Genomic DNA, 11,457 nt, shown 5'->3' with positions numbered 1-11,457 from the left:
ATAGAACATGATGATACTTTAAGAATTTTTTCTCCTGGAATATTTTTTCCGAAACTGATCTATGCTAAATGTTTAAGGAAAAATCATTCCAATAGTATTTTATTTTCATATTATATTTAATATCTTGCACTAAGACAAACACAATAGCATGATGAATTTCTTCATTATCTTACAGAAAATTTGAAATATTTTTATATCATCATTCTTAAGTATTATAGTACCAAGAAGAAAAGTGTTAGGAGTTCCACATTAGTAGAATAACAAATTCAATGTGGTACTTAAGCCATGAGGCTCTTCCACCTAATAGACTAGTCTTTTGGGTTGGTTCTTCTCATGTGCTTAAGTCCTAATATTTTGGTGCTTTCGTTGACCTTAATGCCTCCTAAAATATCCCACAAAGAACCATAAGAATAACTTACTAATGTCTTTATGGAGAAACTCATGCAACACCAAGATCAACAACATGTTAGGCATGATGCCCTTATTAGTGCCCTCCAAATTATCACCAATAAACTTGCTGAAATTCATGTGGAACCACCTGCCCCACCAGATCCACCTTCCACTCATCCTAACTCATACTTTTCTTCCCATACCCCCACACAAATTCCACCACAATTTGTGGCTTCTTCTGCTACCCAAAACACGCCATACCCATTTCGTATTCCATCCCTCATTTTCCTTCCACTTTCTTTATACCACCATCATTTAACCCACAACCTCAACCCCCAAAATTACAACATATTCATTTTCATGGGTTAGAGCCTTTGGATTGGATATTTCAAGCAGAACTGTTTTTCAACTTTACTTAGTTCCCTCGGATCAAAGATTACCCATGATTTCTTTTTACGTGCAATGAGAAGCCCTTAGTTGGTTTAAATGGATGTTCCACAAATCCTAACTTACTGCTTGATACTCTTTTACAAGGGACTTGGAAATTTGTTTTGGACACTCTTCTTACACAAACCATCAAGCATAATTGTTTAAATTACAACAACATAGTAGTGTGGTTCACTATCAGCAACAATTTGAAAGATTGTGTAACAGAATTTGAGGATTATCTCAAGAAATCATTCTCAATTGTTTCATTTCAGGCCTACTTCCGGACATTCAAAGGGAAATCACTGTTTTACATCCACAGACAATTTCAGATGCCCTAGGATTGGCTAAGTTAGTTGAGGCTAAACTCACTAATTCTCATCGTCATACACAAAACAATTCCAGATTTCCACTATATCAAAGACAAACTACTTTGCCTAAACCATTCACTACCATGTCCCCCTCTTTCCACTCAAATTCCTACTATACAATCCATACATTTGCATCACTTGTCTACTACTCAAATACAGGAATGACAAGCACAACACCTTTGTTATAATTGTAATGAAAATTTTATTCATGGCCACCACTGCCAAAATAAGAAATTTCTCTTACTTTTGGACGACAACCCCTCTTTACACTCTGATGACCTTATGGACTCTTCCAATTCAAAAACCACACAACCATCCATGGCCATTCCTACCAATGAGGCTATACATTTCCATATATCTGAACAAGCTCTTAGTGTTTATATTTTACCAAAAATAGTGATGGTTTCTAGTACTATATATGGACACCCTATTACCATCTTACTTGACATTGGAATTTCACACAATATCGTACAACCCCATATTGCTAACCACTTAAATATAACCATCTAAAAAATAAACCAGTTTCTTGTCATGGTGGGAAATGGAGCCCATATTTTATGTTCTGGCCTATGTGACAAAACTCCAATCACATGACAACATCAACAATTTATCATACCATTCTATTTGTTGCTTATTAAAGGCGTTGATGTTGTCCTAGGCATTGATTGGCTCCAAACATTAGGACCCATTATTTCAGATGTCTCTCTTCCCTCCTTGTAATTTTCTATTAGGCAGAATACTATTACACTCACAAATTAACCCAAATCTAATCCTCAACCCTCCACTTTCAATCAAATTACTAGACTTTTGCACATAACCAACATTGTTGCTTTCCATGCTATCACTATACTCCATTTAGACACATTGTCATCTAACCAAACCTCTACTCCTACACAAAATACGCATCCTCAAATTCAACATCTCCTACAAGACTTTGACTATATTTTTCAAACACCCACTAAATTGCCACCCCACTGACCCCAAAACCATTCCACTCCCCTACTTCCTAACTCTATCCCAGTTAACATCAAACCATACAGATACCCTCATTTCCAAAAATAAATCATGACTTTTATGTAACAAGATATTCTTAAGACTGAATTGTTATTCCTAGAAATAGACCATTCTCTTGACAAGTGCTTCTGGTGTGCAAGAAAGATGGTACATGGTGTTTTGTGTTGATAACCAGACATTAAATTATATCACTATTCTAGACCACTTTCCTATCCCAAGAATCAATGAATTTCTAAAAGAATTAGGTGGTGCAAGCATTTTTTTTAAGATTGACTTAAGGTCTAGTTACCATCAAATTTGGGTTAATCCTATAGATACCCACAAGACGGTATTTCACACTTTTTATTGACATTAAGAATTTCTAGTAATGCCTTTGGACACACTAATGCCCCATCTACTTTTTAGACTACAATGAATGATTTACGTCACCCTCATTTGAGGCGGTTTGTCCTAGTTTTTTTTATGATATCTGATAAGTGCTAAACCTACCTAAATTTCATACACTTTTATGGCACCTATCTTAAGCATAATTGGAAAAAACCAACTTAAAACAATACTTTTTGAATAAAATATCATAATCTTGTATATTTGTATGTGCATTTTCATTTTATGTATTTTGTAGGATTTAGGATGAAGAAAATAGGAGAAAAAAGACTCATGGTCAACAAGCCAAAAAAGTCAAGAAAATCAAGGTGCTCAACCAGGCAGCTAAGTGTGGACCAAGCCCCACTGAGCTGACTTGGATACCAGCCTGACCTAGACATCAGCATGACCTGGACCAAGCTGCTCAAGCAAGCAGCTGAGCGGACCTGCTTGGCCGCTCAGCCTAGGACCGACCTAGTCCTGGCAAGGTCAGACCTCCAATTGACACGGTCAGACACAAGCTTGGCACATTCCCAAGATGTTGAACAAGCAGCTTAGCGGTCCAACCAAGCAGCTTAGCGGAGAAACGAACTCCTGACCAGATCAGCAAGCACCAGGCCACGTCCCAGTCAGCACGATCAAAGCTGCTGAACAAGCAACTTAGTGATGAAGCAGGTGCGCTGAGCGGTGTGCACCAGACTTGACTTAACCATCAAGCAAAACATGAAGTCATCCATGACCTCACCTCAAGTAGCCCACCATAGGCTTTTCATAAGTAGGTCACAATAGCTAGTTTCCTAGCCCACAACTAACTTTAATGAGTCAAGCACAAGGAGGTGACTAAACTACTTGGTCAAGTGACCAAACCCATGCTGAAGGGTTAGGTCAGCTGCTTAGCGGTCCAGCCAAGCAGCTCAACGGTCCATAAAGGAAGTCTATAAATTGAGACCAATTCATTCGAGCAAAGGAGGCCAAAAATACTTGAAATTAGCAAGTCTCTCACTAGAAATCCTTTCTGAAGTTCTCTCGTCATTTCTTTGTGTTTTTAGAGCAATACTTGTAATTTTAGTTTAGAATTCAAGAGGAGAAAAGGAGAAGGAAAAGGAGATGCAAAAATCAATTTTGTACTCTCATTTGGAACTCAAAAGCATCCAATCCTTAGATGGATGGCTCATGCTCCTAACATTTTCTTTTGAATAAGGTTATGTAATTTCTACTTCTTCTTACATTCTAACAGTTTGAATTTCAATCATTCAAGTTGGTACTTTGGTTAGTTTTATTTGTTTGAGAAGTACGTAATGCTCTATTTAGATTGATCACCTAAAAAATGATTTCAAGTCAATAAAGTTACTTGTCTCAAACACTTAACAAATAGACTAAGAAGTAGTTGTACTACTTATTATATTTGCCAAGTTAAGCATACTTTTTTTAAGATCTTATATTCATTACTACATCAATATTAGAGTCGTCAATGACTAGGGTGTGACAACCTAGTCTCTTTATGGACGTAATATTGTTTAGTAATAAATATAAGTGATTATCATTCTACCATTTTCGGACATACACTAAAAGGAGGATTTTAGAACTAGGTGTTTGGAGTTAATCAAAGTAAAACATAAGAACTTGTCTAAGTAGTTCAAACTCATAAGAAGTTGAGAAATATTTTCCTTATTCAAATTGATCTTGTCTCCTCAAGAATTTGTCAATACTTAGTTTGTTTTCTTGTTAATTTATTTATGTGCAAATCAAACAACAAAACCATCAAAATATGTTTAACCCATTATTTGTGCTTCAACATGTTTATATGATTCATTTTAGTAGGCAATTCCTTGTGGTTCGACAAAACCCTATACTATACTACAATTGAATCTTGAAAGAGGTGTAAATTGTAAAATAGTAAAGTGATGAAGCTAACTTACTAACTTTTATTTATTGTTATTTACTTTCCGCAATTTATTTATTCTTTAATACCAACCTTCCTTAAGGAAGAAGTTTGGTTTGTTAATAAAATGAACCCGAAAGGGAGTATATAAATAAAGGTCACTAAATTTATTATTCTTTTGTTCTTTATCTATTTATTTGTTTCTAACAACTAATTATTCATCACTTTTCTATATTAGAATACCATTAAACTGGTGTTGGAATTTATTCCACAAAACCGAGATGGTATTCAAAGGTACTTAATAATTATGTAATAGGTAATTGTTGTGATACCATTGTACTGGCGTTAGAATTAATTCTAACAAAGCCGAGATGGGGCAAAGAAGGAATGACTTAGTTACATGATTATTAATGAAGTAAGTTGTAACTGGAATATTCTTGAAACCATTATACCGGCATTGGAATTTATTTCAACAAATTCGAAATGGCGAACAAAGAATAAAACCGAGTTCACTTACTTAAAAAGAACACACAGAGAAAATGAGAGGGAATTTAACCTTTCAACAAATTGGCACCTTGCTAAGGAATGATTTGTTGAGAGGGAATAACAAAATCCTCTCTCAAAAATATCTTTCAACAAATTGGCGCCGCTGTTGCTTTAATAATAAAACATTACATATTTATATGTCATTAATCAAATAATTGTGCATAAACTTATTTTTTCTTTTGTAGAAATTATTTCTTTTTGACTTTGTACAAAAATGTGAATTATTTAATATATATATTTTTGATCCACTAATTCTTCTTGGAAAATAGATAGAAGAACCTTTTTCTGTGCATGAGCAGGAATAAACAACTTGAATTTTCTCTTGATCCTGAAATAGAAAAAACTCTCAAGAAACAAAAAAGAGCACAAAAGAAGGAACGTAAAGCAAAAGCTATTTTTCATGAAAACAGAACAAAAATGACAGACCATCATGAATCCAGGGCAGAAAATCAGAACAGCATAGGAGGATTTGTCATTTTCAATCCCAGAAACATGATAAGAATCGGGAGACCTTCTGATTCTCAAAGGCCGGCTGAAATGAAAACAGGGTTAGTACATCTCATGTACGCCAACTCTTTTGATGGATTAGACCACGAAAGTCCATACAACCATCTCCCTAATTTTATGATTTGGTTAGTACTTCTGGGATCTTCGAGACTGAAGAGGAGACCGTCTTTCTAAGACTTTTCCCATTAACATTAATCAGAAAAGCTAAAGAATGGATCCTCGATCTCCCACAACATATGAAAAATAACTGGAATCTGGTGGAAGAAAAATTTATGTCGAGATATTTTCCGCATGGAAAATTTATGGATTTGAAAACTACGATCTCCACCTTTATCCAGGCTTCTGGGGAAAGCCTATGCGAGGCATGGGATAGATTTAAATCTATGCTCAAAAAGTTCCCAAACCATGGATTTGACGTTCAAACTCAGACTCATATCTTTGTCAACGGACTTCAGCAGTAGCATAAATGGATCTTAAATGCAACTGCAGGCGGACAATTAATGGCTAAACCTCTACAGTAAGCAATTGACATTATCGAATCCATGGCCTTGAACGATCAGAAAAGTCAACACCAACGAAGGTCACCACCTAGGCAAGGTGGAATGCTCAAACTGAACTCATCTGATGTTGTTTTGGCCCAACATAAACTGCTTTAACAACAGTTAGAGGAGGTAACCCAGAAACTCAATGATCTACCAAAACAATTGCTGGAAACCTCAAAGAAGCATATTTATAGGTGTGACAATTGCAATGAGGATCATGATGCCAATGTCTGCCAACATGAGCAAGTGCATTTTGTTGGGAATCCTCCAAGGCAAAATTTTCAAGGTAATTACCCTCATGCGGGTAATAACCAATTTCAAAAGAATCAACCGCGGAGGCAAGACCTTCCTCAGACACAAAACTTCTAACCCCGGAAGAATCAGTATCAGCATCCAACTCAGGACAAAAGCATCAATCTCGAAGACACTCTAAACCAGTTTATGGAGATGACCATGGCAAATCAAAAAAACGCTAATGCTTCTCTAAGTAATATGGAAGGTCACCACCTAGGCAAGGTGGAATGCTCGAACTGAACTCAGTTGCTGTTGTTTTGGCCCAACATAAACTGCTTCAACAATAGTTAGAGGAGGTAACCCAGAAACTCAATGATCTACTAAAACAATTATTGGAAACCTCAAAGAAGCATATTTATAGGTGTGACAATTGCAATGAGGATCATGATGCCAATGTCTGCCAACATGAGGAAGTGCATTTTGTTGGGAATCCTCCAAGGCAAAATTTTCAAGGTAATTACCCTCATGGGGGTAATAACCAATTTCAAAAGAATCAACCGCGGAGGCAAGACCTTCCTCAGAAACAAAACTTCTAACCCCGAAAGAATCAGTATCAGCATCCAACTCAGGACAAAAGCATCAATCTGGAAGACACTCTGAACCAGTTTATGGAGATGACCATGGCAAATCAGAAAAACGCTAATGCTTCTCTAAGTAATATGGAAATCCAAATTGGACAGTTGGCCAAGCAAATAGCTGAAAATGAAAAATCAACATTTTCAGCTAACACAGAATTAAACCCTAGAAAACATGGCAATGCAATCCTGAGAGGTGAATCCGAACCATTACGGCAGTAGAAGAAAATTGATGATAACTGATGTCAAGCTCATGACATGAAAGAAGCGCTTGTTGGGAGGTAACTCAATACATTTTGATATATAATATACTATTTCCCTTTTACAATTTTATCCTTATGTTATTTGTTTGTTAGAAATAATTTTTTCTTTATTTCAAAAAATATTTTGAGGGGGATCAAAACTCAGAAAATATTTTTTTACAAAAGAAAAGTTTTTTAAACAATGCGTTAATGGGCCAAATGCATAAAAACTGAAAAATCAAAAAAGGGGCCCAAAACATAGTCAAAAGTCTTGATCAAGACTCATTACTCGGTCAAGCCTGGACCACTGAACCACCGCTTAGCATGGGGGACCATGCGCTCAACGCAGGTCTAACCAGGTCAGCAGCCTTGGAACCAAAAATTCCTCAAAAGAGGAGTTTTTCTTAAATTTTTGACCAAAGACCTTGACCAAGGACTTCCAACTCCTACATAAACACCCATTCCTGAAACACAAATCATCAAGCAAAATTTTTAAAACTCATCCTTACACAAAAACATTTTCTCTCAAAATTTCAAGTTTTATTTTTAACCTCATCATGTAAGTTTTCCTTCTTAATTATTTTCTTTTGTAAATTTCTTTTATGGTTATTCAATCCTCTTCAAATAAAATGTGTAAGAAGTTTAATTCATGAAAAATCTATACACTCATGCACATTTTTGTGTTTTAACTCTTTTAGAGTTATTCTTGTGGTTTGTGGACTCTTCTTAGGAATTTCCGAAGTTCATCAAGGAGAGGAAAGGAAGTCTCAAGGGAGAGCAACAACTCCAAATTTGTCTCCAATGATGCTAAGGAAAAATTCAAGGAAATCACACTCAAGAATGTTATAACTTTAGAAAAAATTGTCAACTTGACTGAAGATGACTTTGGAGGTTTTCTTTTCAGCATAGAAAAATATGGATGGAAAAAAAATTGCTCAACCAAAGAAATTTTTTTCTTTGGATGTGGTCAAACAATTTTTTGCGAACTCAATCACATCAAGTGAGGCAAGGAGAAACCGTTCTACTTGGTAAATGGGACTGAAGTTTTCTACAACAAGAAAGTAATCAATGAATACTTGGGTAACCCATGGAATCCAACAAGTGAAGGACATGACTTGTGCGAATTTCAAACGAAGCTCAATGCATCCTACTTGGGTGAAGAAGAAAGTCATGAAGAAGAATATGTTAGGAAAAGTCTATGTTTGGAAGACTTGGAGCTCAACATGTTTGGCCCCATTTTCAAATTTTGTATGACTCAACAAACCCAAATATGGGCAAGCTTCATACTCTCCAACATATGGCCTTCCTTACATGTTTCTGACATCCCTCTTCCTAAAGAAAAGCTAATTAGCTCCATCTATGATGAAGACTCCATAGATATTATTGCAGTAATCTCATATGCTATTTGGGATTGCATCAACAAAGGTATCCCTTCAATTATTCTTCCATCTTTTATCCTTGATTTGTGCAAATTTCAAAATGTGCCTGGACCTACAACGAAATGATGGCTCTCAAATCCGAAATCAACCATGCTTATATCATCAAAAATTGCAAAGAAAAAACCCTTTCCCAAGCTCAAACCGAGCTTATAAAGATATTTGGTGACTTAAACTCACAAAAACCAAGTGAATCAGGAGGACCATGAGTTCTAAGGTAGATGCCATAATTAAGGAACAACAAATGCAAAATTTGCAACAAAAAGCATGCTACTGTGGGATTAAGGGTATCTACACAAATTTGCATAGTATTTTTGGGAAGAAACGTAATTTCAAGGGATGATCCTATGAAGAATTCGTAGCAATGACTAAGTGGCCCGAGGGGAGGTCCCAAGACACAAGTGAAGAGGAAGAAAATGATGATGAAGAATAAGAAAATCTTTTCCGGTTGTTTCTTTTCCCTAAAAATTTCAATTTTCATATTATGTTGCATTTCTTTATGTTATTTCCCATTATGTTTTAAATTTATGTTAGGAGCAAGTTAACATTAATAGAGTGTCTTTTGTTAGTAATGTTAATTTTATATTTTTATTTTTTAGAAAAACTAACAATTTTTTTTAAATCACATCAAGTAAATCCCAAAACCTTTTAAGCCTTGAGTACAAGCCCTCATTTAAAAATGGGGGACAAGACTTGATGTAATTTAAAAAACTTTTCTTGTCTAAGATTGTGTAAAAATATAAAAAGTAAATTTGTTTGTTCAAAAACTCAACAAAATTTCAAAACCGAAAACAAAATGGCTAAAACAAAATTTTTGAAGTATGATCACATGATTAGAAATGTTAAGCATACTTTAAATTAAGCTTTGATTGAGGAAAATGACATGTATGCTAAACTTTTGTGAAAAAAGTCAGATAATGTCATTAACTTGGAATTTATTTTTCAAATTGAAAATTCAATTTTATGTAACAAGATCTTTGCAAACATTTTTTAATTAAAAAGTGTGAATCCAAAGCAAGTGAGGGATTGAGCCAAACACATAAGTGAGAATCAACATTTGATTTCTCTAATTAAACTGGTTTAAATCTTTAAATCTCTTAATTGCATAAAAATGATAGGAAATGATCGAGGCATGTTCTTTGATTAGTTGAACCAAAGGCCAAAAAGTCCAAACTATGTTAGGAAAATCATTTGTAAGCCCCTTTGAGCCAAAACAAATGAAATAAAAAAATTTCAAACTATCCCATAAAACCAAATTGAAAAAAATGTTCTAAAGAGCATTATATTTTAAAAAGTGTAGTTTGAAAGAATCTAGTTGGGGAAAAAATTGGTGGACTTTGCTTCTAAAAAGAAAAGGAAAAACTCAATCTTCAAAAATTAAAAAAGGAATAAAAAGAGATTGAGAAAAATAGAAGCCAAGGTTCAAAAAGTAAAAGAGGTTGGAAAACAATAATGGAAAAAAGAAGAGTAAACTGTTCCATTGAAATTTTTCAAAAATGCTTTTTTTTTTTTAAATATTAGCCTTGAAAATCTAGAAAAACCATTATCCAAACAAAGCCTCATTACAACCTAAATGAAGACCTTAGTGATATTTGATTAATTATGCAATTTAAGAGAATAGGTGAGATGAAAAACAAGTTCAAATTACTATAAACAAATGTTCCAACTTTGAACTTGTGTGCAAAGAAACATTTTTTTTAGAAAACTATTTGCTTAGGTAAATTGTTACACATTTTTTATAAGCAAAAGCATTGATTTCTTGTTGGAAGCATTATGTGCCAAAATTCACAAACCATGAAAAATCGCATTGAAATATATTTTGACATGCTTATACATTTGAAATCATGTTGATCATCATTATTATTTTTAGCCAAATTGATTTTCGGATAATTCTCACCTTTTGTTTCAGGACAAACAAAGTTTTAAGTTGAGGGGAGTTTGATAAGTGCTAAACCTACCTAAATTTCATACACTTTTATGCACTTATCTTAAGCATAATTGAAAAAAACCAACTTAAAACAATATTTTTTGTAATATCATAATCTTGTATATTTGTATGTGTATTTCTATTTATGTATTTTGTAGTATTTAGGATGAAGAAAATAGGAGAAAAAAGACTCATGGTCAACAAGCTAAAAAAGTCAAGAAAATCAAGGTGCTCAACCAGGCAGCTAAGCATGGACCAAGCCCCACTGAGCTGACCTAGACACCAGCCTCACCTGGACACCAGCATGACCTAGACCAAGCTGCTCAAGCAAGCAGCTGAGCGGACCTGCTTGGCCGCTCAGCCTAGGACCAGCCTAGTCCTAGCACGATCAGACCTCCAATTGACACGGTCAGACACAAGCTTGGCACATGCCCAAGCTATTGAACAAGCAGCTTAGCGATCCAAACAAGCAGCTTAGCGGAGAACCAAACTCCTGGCCAGATCAGCAAGCATCAGGCCACGTCCTAGTCAGCACGGTCAAAGCTGCTGAACAAGCAGCTTAGCGGTGAAGCATGTGCGCTGAGCGGTATCATCCATGACCTCACCTCAAGTAGCCCACCATAGGCTTTTCAGAAGTAGCTCACAATAGCTGGTTTCATAGCCCATAACTAGATTTGACGAGTCAAGCACAAGGAGGTGACTAAGCTACTTGGTCCAGGACAAACCCATGTTGAAGGGTTTGGTCAGCTGCTTAACGGTCCAGCCAAGCAGCTCAGCGGTCCAGAAAGGAAGACTATAAATAGAGACCAATTCATTTGAGCAAAGGAGGCGAACAATACTTGAAATTAGCAATTAAGTTTCTTAGTGTTTTTAGAGCTTTATTTTCAAGTAAGTTTATAATTTTAGTTTAGAATTCAAGAGGAGAAAAGGAGAAGGCAAATG

The 11,457-nt window shown here is 35.3% G+C and overlaps 1 long non-coding RNA gene across 1 annotated transcript in view; it reads right to left on the bottom strand.

Moving 5' to 3' along the window:
* LOC109356471 overlaps positions 333–11,457 on the bottom strand; it is a 14,853-nt gene continuing 3,728 nt past the window's right edge. The window contains exons 2-3 of the long non-coding RNA XR_002108732.1: positions 4,180–4,191; positions 333–346 (exon numbers count right to left, since the gene is read on the bottom strand). This is a non-coding gene — a long non-coding RNA (uncharacterized LOC109356471). The remainder of the gene's footprint in view (positions 347–4,179; positions 4,192–11,457) is intronic.

Source organism: Lupinus angustifolius, chromosome LG09 (assembly GCF_001865875.1).
Source record: "Lupinus angustifolius cultivar Tanjil chromosome LG09, LupAngTanjil_v1.0, whole genome shotgun sequence".
In the NCBI taxonomy this organism is placed as follows: Eukaryota; Viridiplantae; Streptophyta; class Magnoliopsida; order Fabales; family Fabaceae; genus Lupinus; species Lupinus angustifolius.
Note: the sequence above shows the minus strand (reverse complement) of the source record. Positions and strands in the feature narration are given on the sequence as shown.